The sequence below is a fragment of the Saccostrea echinata genome, unplaced genomic scaffold (assembly GCF_033153115.1).
Source record: "Saccostrea echinata isolate AGI-Se365-2 ecotype Australia unplaced genomic scaffold, CSIRO_AGI_Sech_v1 ptg000060l, whole genome shotgun sequence".
Taxonomy (NCBI): domain Eukaryota; kingdom Metazoa; phylum Mollusca; class Bivalvia; order Ostreida; family Ostreidae; genus Saccostrea; species Saccostrea echinata.
Window position 1 is genome coordinate 1,303,243 of NW_026889809.1, and position 7,707 is coordinate 1,310,949.

The 7,707-nt window shown below is 33.1% G+C and overlaps 1 pseudogene; it reads left to right on the forward strand.

Annotated features, from left to right (window-relative positions):
* Window positions 1-3,455: 3,455 nt before the first annotated feature.
* On the forward strand, window positions 3,456-6,217 carry LOC133174898 (uncharacterized; annotated as a pseudogene).
* Window positions 6,218-7,707: the final 1,490 nt, after the last annotated feature.

The window sequence follows — 7,707 nt, forward strand, 5'->3', positions numbered from 1 at the left end:
GTAAACTAGTAAGCAAAGTAAGTTTATATCTTTTTTATCTAAAGGTAATTATTGATCATATATTTTAGGTGAAAGTTTTCAGAAATAAATGATCAAAGCTCTTTGGATGAGGATTGGTAAAAACAGAAGGAGTGAATTAGGAAATTAACCATACACTCAAAGCGATGTTCCATTGATTTTTTTTTAAAGAAAATAAACTGACTTTAATCTATATTAAGTAAGTTTCAGTTAAATGTTAATCAAGCCTTAGGTTTCTCTGTACTTGTTTGTTTATTAAACATATTCTGGGAGGAACACATTTTTGTTTTGTACAGAATTGCCTGGCTTACATGTACATGTATGACCATTTTTCTGTTGTCAGTGGAGATAAACGAGTTTGGGTCTGGGACAATGTTGAACATTTTGAGCATGACCTTCCTTTGAACTATGTTAAACACTGCTTTATTTATTTTACACTACATAATGAAATACAGACATGTTATATGAAACATGCATTTTGTCTGTATTTTCATCAATGCAATGAGGTTTCATTATATTATCACAGAATTAAATTAATGAAATACCTATATTAGTGAATGATGTACAATTTTACGCATGTTACTTAATTGGAAGTTATCATGTTAAAATAAGTTAAGCATTAATGCACGATTTGAATCAAATGACCATGCATTAATTCTGAGATTAAACCAATGAATTGTATGTACATGTCCTTCGAGAAAATCTCCCTTCTTAAATCTTAAAAACTCTCCTGGAAATAATGGGACTGTAACTGAGAAAAATTCCTAACTTAACCACATGGTGTACAATTCTTTGTAAAAATAAAAGAAATATCACTACTCCTATATTTGTTTTTTTTTCTTAAATTCTAATTAAGCTACTTTAACTCACTGTATTTTGCATCACGTAAGCATGTTTTACTGTGGATGGTGACCATTTTTATATCTAACCTAAGAATCTCCATTTATTACAGACCTTAAATCAAATGATGGATGTTGACTAACAATGTCAATAGATTTAGATGAGGACAGAGGACTGGATATATGGTGATCTAACATAGGCCTCCATCTTTGTTAGTCTGTCCGTGCATCATCAGTAGTCTAGGACCTGAAGGAGATTTTAGGATAAGTCACTTCTTGTCCAGTGGATAAACTTTATAGTCTGTAGTCAGTCTTGTTCAACCAAAGTCAATTGTTTACTTTATGTTTACTAATGCTAGTGATCTGTCGATAATATACTTGGAAATACACACATACTAATGTTTAAGATTTCATTATTTTTTGAATTGATAGATTATTGTCATTCCATATTGTCTGTTTTTATTACATTACCAATAACACAGTTTTAACTTGAGGACATTTCTTGGCTGGAATGTTACATAATATTGATGAATGGAGTCCAATGTCATGTGATCTTTAATTGTAAGCAGAAAAGATGTTAAAATGACCAGTCATTGATCAGAACATGATTGACTAATCAGTGAACTGAATGTGATTGACAACTCAGTAATGAGAATGTGATTGTTGAATCAGTGATCAGAACATGGTCACATAGTACATATCCTATTAACTTATATCTGATGAAGATGCGATTACACAAAGTCATTGTGCAATGCCTGATTAAAGAACAACGAGATTAAAATTAAAAATCAAAATACAGATATCGTTTATTTTTAAATGTTGTCATTTTCTTTTCTTCTTTTTTAAAAATATGTACTGTATGAATGGCCATTCTTGTTAAGCATTATGATGAAAATGTGACATTTGATTAACTTAGTTAATTGAAGATTTGGGCTTTAACTCCAAAGATGTCTAAATATATGTTTAAATCAAATGCGCTTCTACATTCAATTATCATTACAGGGTTCTTTATCAGCAATGATTATTTTTTCTTTAGACTGTTATATCAATTTTTTTTTCTTAATGATTCGTACATATGTACTAATAAATAAATACACCGTTAATGATATTTCTAGCTTGCACTTTTGTTCAGTAGTTTTGTTAATTTGGTGCCAACCACCACAACTATACAACAAAGTACATTTTATGTAGAGTACATCTTATGTAATTCAGGGTACAATGTTGAGCATTCTACGAGAAGTCTTCGTACTTGCTTTTATAAAATACCTTGTTATTTTAATATACATAATGCATCCTTATTGTTATACAATTGTTTACAGTGTTCTTTTTGCTATTTTTAATATTATACATCTATATATATTTACCTTTTAAAATCTTTTCATTAATTAGCAGCAGTAGAAATAAATTTTTATAAATTTCTTTTGTCTTGTTTAATTTCCTGTATACCAAGCAGAGTCTAAGAGTATATTGCATTAGCAATACTAGTCCCCTGCCAGCATGCAGAGTCTGGTTCCCCTCGAAAGTATTTATTTATAAAATATATTTGCTCAATGGTTAGGGTTTCTATTGAATAATAGATAGCTTAAATGACGAAAATGTAAATTTGTACTACACGAAATCATAGACCTAAAGATTCTTCGTATGTATGCCAATGGCCGATCCTACCCCAGGGGATCATAATTTCCACAAACTTAAAACTACACTACCTTAGGATGCTTCCATATAAATATGACCAAACATGGCTTTGCTGTTCTTGAGAAGAATTCTTTTAAAGATTTTTTTTATGTATTATTTAATATTCCTATGTAAACCTTTGTTCTTTCATTATAACCCCACCCTATCTAGGAGGGTTATGATTTGAACAAATTTGAATCTACAGTCCCGAGGATGCTTCCGTATAAATTCGACCAATCATGGCTTTGCTGTTCTTGAGAAGAATTAAAGGATTTTTCCTATGTATTCCTATATAAAACTTTGTTCTTTCATTGTGGCTCTACCCTACCACCATGGGTCATTATTTGCACAAACTTGAAATTATTCTACCTGACGATGCTTCTATATAGATATGACCAATCATGGCTTAAATTTGCTGTTCTTGAGAAGATGTTTTAAAGATTTTTCCTATGAATTCCTATGTAAAATTTTGATTATCCATTGTGGCCCCACCCTACCTTCGGGGGTCATGATTTGAATAAACTTGAATCTACACCATGTAAAGAAGGTTTAACATAAGTTGTAATTTTTTATGGCCCAGTGGTTCTTGAGAAGAAGATTTATAAATGATACCACCAATTTTTACTTATTCTAAATTATCTCCTTTTGAAAGAGGGCGTGGGACTTCATTTGAACAAATTTGAATTCCTTTCACACAAGGATGCTCTGTGGCAAGGTTGGTTGAAATTGGCTCAGTGGTTCTGGAGAAGTCGAAAATGTGAAAAGTTTACAGATGCACAGATCTAGACGGACTGCATGCAGACAAAATATGATTAGAAAAGCTCACTTGAGCTTTCAGCTCAGGTGAGCTTAAAAAGTAGAGGTAATGGGATTAACTTTTCTGTACTTATTATGGTACCTGAAATATTCAGATCTTATTGTAAAATGGACTCCATTAGAACTTCACAAATACATGTATAAGTTTTAATGGCAGCAATACATTACTCTAACATTACTACACTATCTGAATCAATACATGTTGTTGACCATTCTAACTTTACATATACACATGGCACAAAACAGTCTTAAAATTTTCTTGTCCCCTAGACTCCTGCCTCTGAAATGTTTTTTTCATGACTGCACAATTCAGTTATTTTCAAGTTAACCAATTAATGGCATATTTTTACCCAGTGCCCTCCTTAAAAAAAACCCCTGAGATTTCAGGATTCGTCCCTGTTTATGGTAGCTAGATCATATAGATAATGCTATATACTAAAACAGTGGTAGTGGATTTCTCTATACTAATTATAGCATCGAAAACTTTTATAACTACTTCCTTAAAAGTTTTAAGATTTCCTTGAAAAAATAAACATGGACTCTATTAGAACGTCACAAATGTAAGTTTTAATGACAGCAATATACTACTCTTAAACTGCCTTGTACACTATCTCAATCTGTACATTTTGTTGACATCTATTTTAATAGTTTATAAGGCATGGCACAAAACAATAAATATTCTTACATTAAAGTTTAGTTTCCTCCATTAATAATAAATAAAAATATTGAGATCAATTAAATAATACATATAAACATTTTTTAATAGAGAATTACACCCAAAGTTTTAAAGTAAAAATATGAATTAATGATGATGATGATTGTTACTAAATAGGCATATTATACAAGATATATATAAAATTCTCCTTTAATCCTTGCCAGTAAGACAGCCATACAGCGCATGTCTGAGTCAGTGTTTGTGGGACTGTGTCATAAAGTGGGGACCTCACAACTGGTGGCCATGAGGAGAGAGGTGATGGACATCAGCGAAATGGTGGAAGATCAAGTGATGACAAGTGATGAGTACAGTAGGATGATGAGTGGAAGTCGCAGAGAAGGATTCAGACTGGAAGGATCAGATTTCGACTTGATGTACTGGCCAAGTGATCACCGTGTGATCTGGGAATTATCTCAGTCTCAGTATTACAACACACACAGACAAACACTGATCCTCTGTGACTGTTCTGATAGTCCACCAGGATTCACTTTGTTATATTTACTGTCACCAAGCATGGACAGAGACATTCAGAGAGCTTGTGTTAGAATGAATAACAGACATTATATATCTAGTTCTATATATAAAGAGATCATGTGTTCTGAATCATCACCAACCAATGCCAGTCTACATGGACCCTGTGCCAGTGGAACAATTGGAACAATAGAATATGATCAAGCCTTCTGTTTTGTTTGTGACTTTTGGCCTCCATCTGCCTCCTCATGGATAAACAGATGTCACTCATGGCCCCAGTCTCATGTTGTTGATGATATAGTAAAAAATGGATGTCACTTTGTGGCAATTGGACATAAGCTAGGAAGTCATGAAGACCATGAATGGAGAATTTCTTTCTCTCTGACAGAACAAAAAATTGTGTATGCAATGAATCACTGTCAATTCTTAACTTATGGCTTACTTAAATTGCTCTTAACAGAAATAATTAACAATGGAGAAAGTGATGATGATAAATAACTGTGTTCCTATCACATGAAGACAGTGGTTTTCTGGGTGATTCAACAAAATACATTACCTCATTGGTGTCCACAAAATCTCCTGGGGGTTTCTGGGTCTGTTTTAAACTCATCCTCAAATGGGCGTATGAAGGGGTCTGTCCTAATTTTTTTCATTCCAGGTAACAATATGTTTCTGAGTAAAATTCACGGTGAAGCACAACATCAATTATTTATTAGACTGTATGGGTTGTATGAGAAGGGTTTGGCATTTTTGCTACACAGTCCCTCCATTAGGTCTTGTATTATAAATGTCCTACTTAACCCCAGACTCTCCATTTGTACAGATGAACATACTCTGATTTCTGAGACTGAGTTTGATATAAATCTTAATCGTGAAATAAACCTCAATGACACAGTATACAAATTGGACATACAAGGCTGTATGAGATATCAACATGCAACAGAACGGATAATAGGCTCATCCCTCCTGACACAGTATCAAGTCCAAATGCTACAGAAACTTACAGCTTCTGTCTTTCAGCTAACAGCTTTTATGTTACACATGGAAACTTATACACATAAAAAAACTGAGGTATAGAGCTGACTAAATCTCCTGTCACATGCTGAAATTAGAAGCCGAGTTTGGTTGTATAACTGACAAGATGTACATAGCGGTGTATTATTACAAGACACTTAGATACATGGAAGCTTTATCTATTATAGTGATGATCAAGGTCAAGTTAGTACAGCCATATGTGATATATAGGTCAAGTGAAGATACAAAGATGTATACTGAGGCTTTAGGGGGACAGTCCCGGTCTACAAAGAGGAGACAGGCTGTAGCAGTGGAAGTCAGACTTTGCAATCAAATCCATTACATCAGTGAATTGATACCAGAACAACAGTCTGCTCTTCAGAACTACTGCCCTCCATTATGTGTCCCACCCTATATATTGTTATACATGTTAGAGATCTTGTGCTACAGACATGTAGACACAATGAGAGTACAAACAGCTCTAGATGATTTACAGACCCTTGTTCACTATGATCAGGGACAGCTTATACCTTTAGATCTCAGAGACATATCCTGGCAGATTCTGGGGATCTGTCAACAGGTGACAGGGAACCTCCAGGCTGCTCTCTACTCATACCAACAATCTCTCATGCAAGAACCGTTCACAAAATACGCACAGCTACAGAAATGAGAATACTCGAAGTAATTAGTAATATAAATGTTAACTATTTGTAGTGCTGTTCACCTGATAGAGTTTATAACCTTTATCATGAACATTGTATTTTTTGAAGAAGATGTTAATCAATGCAAAATAAAAAAAAAATGAACTTTCTAAGCTTTCAAAAAAAAACAAACAAAAAAAACCAAAGAATAAAAACAAAATAAAACAAACAAACAAACTAAAAAGAACAACAACAGTAATTATGAAATATGATGATAACGAACAGTATTCAATCTCGAAAGTCCAATGAAACGATACAAATTTGAAGCAGAGCAAACACGGACCTCAAAATTTAGAGGTGGGATCAGGTGCCATGGAGGAGTGAGCATCCCCTGCCGACCGGTCTTACCTGCCATGTGCTCTTTGTCATGATCGGGTTATAACGGAGAAATCCGTAGACAGTTCAGTGTATAAATAATGACCTAACAATTAGTATGAAAAAAGTCAGTCAGCATTTTACTCAATGATAGGCTGTATGTGCTGATAAGGCCATCTGAGTATATGTATGATAGTTATACGTGAGGCATTACTGAATAAAGCCCTGTCCAGCACCAGAACACTTTAGCAAGTAGAATATCAAAAATCTTTTAAAAATACCTCTGCATATAACAACAATATAATAACAAGAGAATTATGATGTTCATTTTGCTAACTGAAACTATTATTTTTTTCATGTTTTTTTTTTACTCTGAATTAATCCATTTATCGTAGAATGACTGATGATACACACAATACACCATCCTGAAACCAAGCACCTATGGGCGTACTTTTATTTTGCACTCAATAATTCAAAAACAGTACTCAAGACAGACTAAGAATTAGTTTAATTATAATAAATGGTTTCTGTCTTGAATAATAGCTTGAAATTTTTTTGAATGCATTGTTAGTTATAATTTAAATAATAAAGTTTAAGTTCTCTGTAATTTTAGCACTGAGATGAAATACGTGATTCATTGACAGAAATTATGCATCAAAGATGTTGAAATGAAGATTGATAAATAACAATATGTTTATATAATGATTAAAAAAAATTATCTCCACATATTTCATTCAAATCAAAGAGAAAACACTGTTACAGGCATATAATAAATCAGACAAAATAACAGGCGCACAATATGAAGATGTCTCGTCACAAAATATGCACTCAATCTTGTACAGATGGAAACACTTAAGATCAGATAATGATTCAGAAGGTCAAGGTCACAAAGGGATGTATGATAACAACTGAAAAACAAGGGATCAGGGTGTTAAACAGGAAAGTGAAGGGAAGCAGGCAGACTGTTGTGATGTGTGACTTATTACCATTAGATGTCACAAAAACAAAACAAAATCTAACTTGTTACAACTTATTTCTGATTTAAACATGACATCACATAATTCCACATCCACAAAACTCCAAAAAATTATTCCCAAGACAAGTTTCAGTCTCTATCTAATGACAAGTTTAAATTTTACTGTCA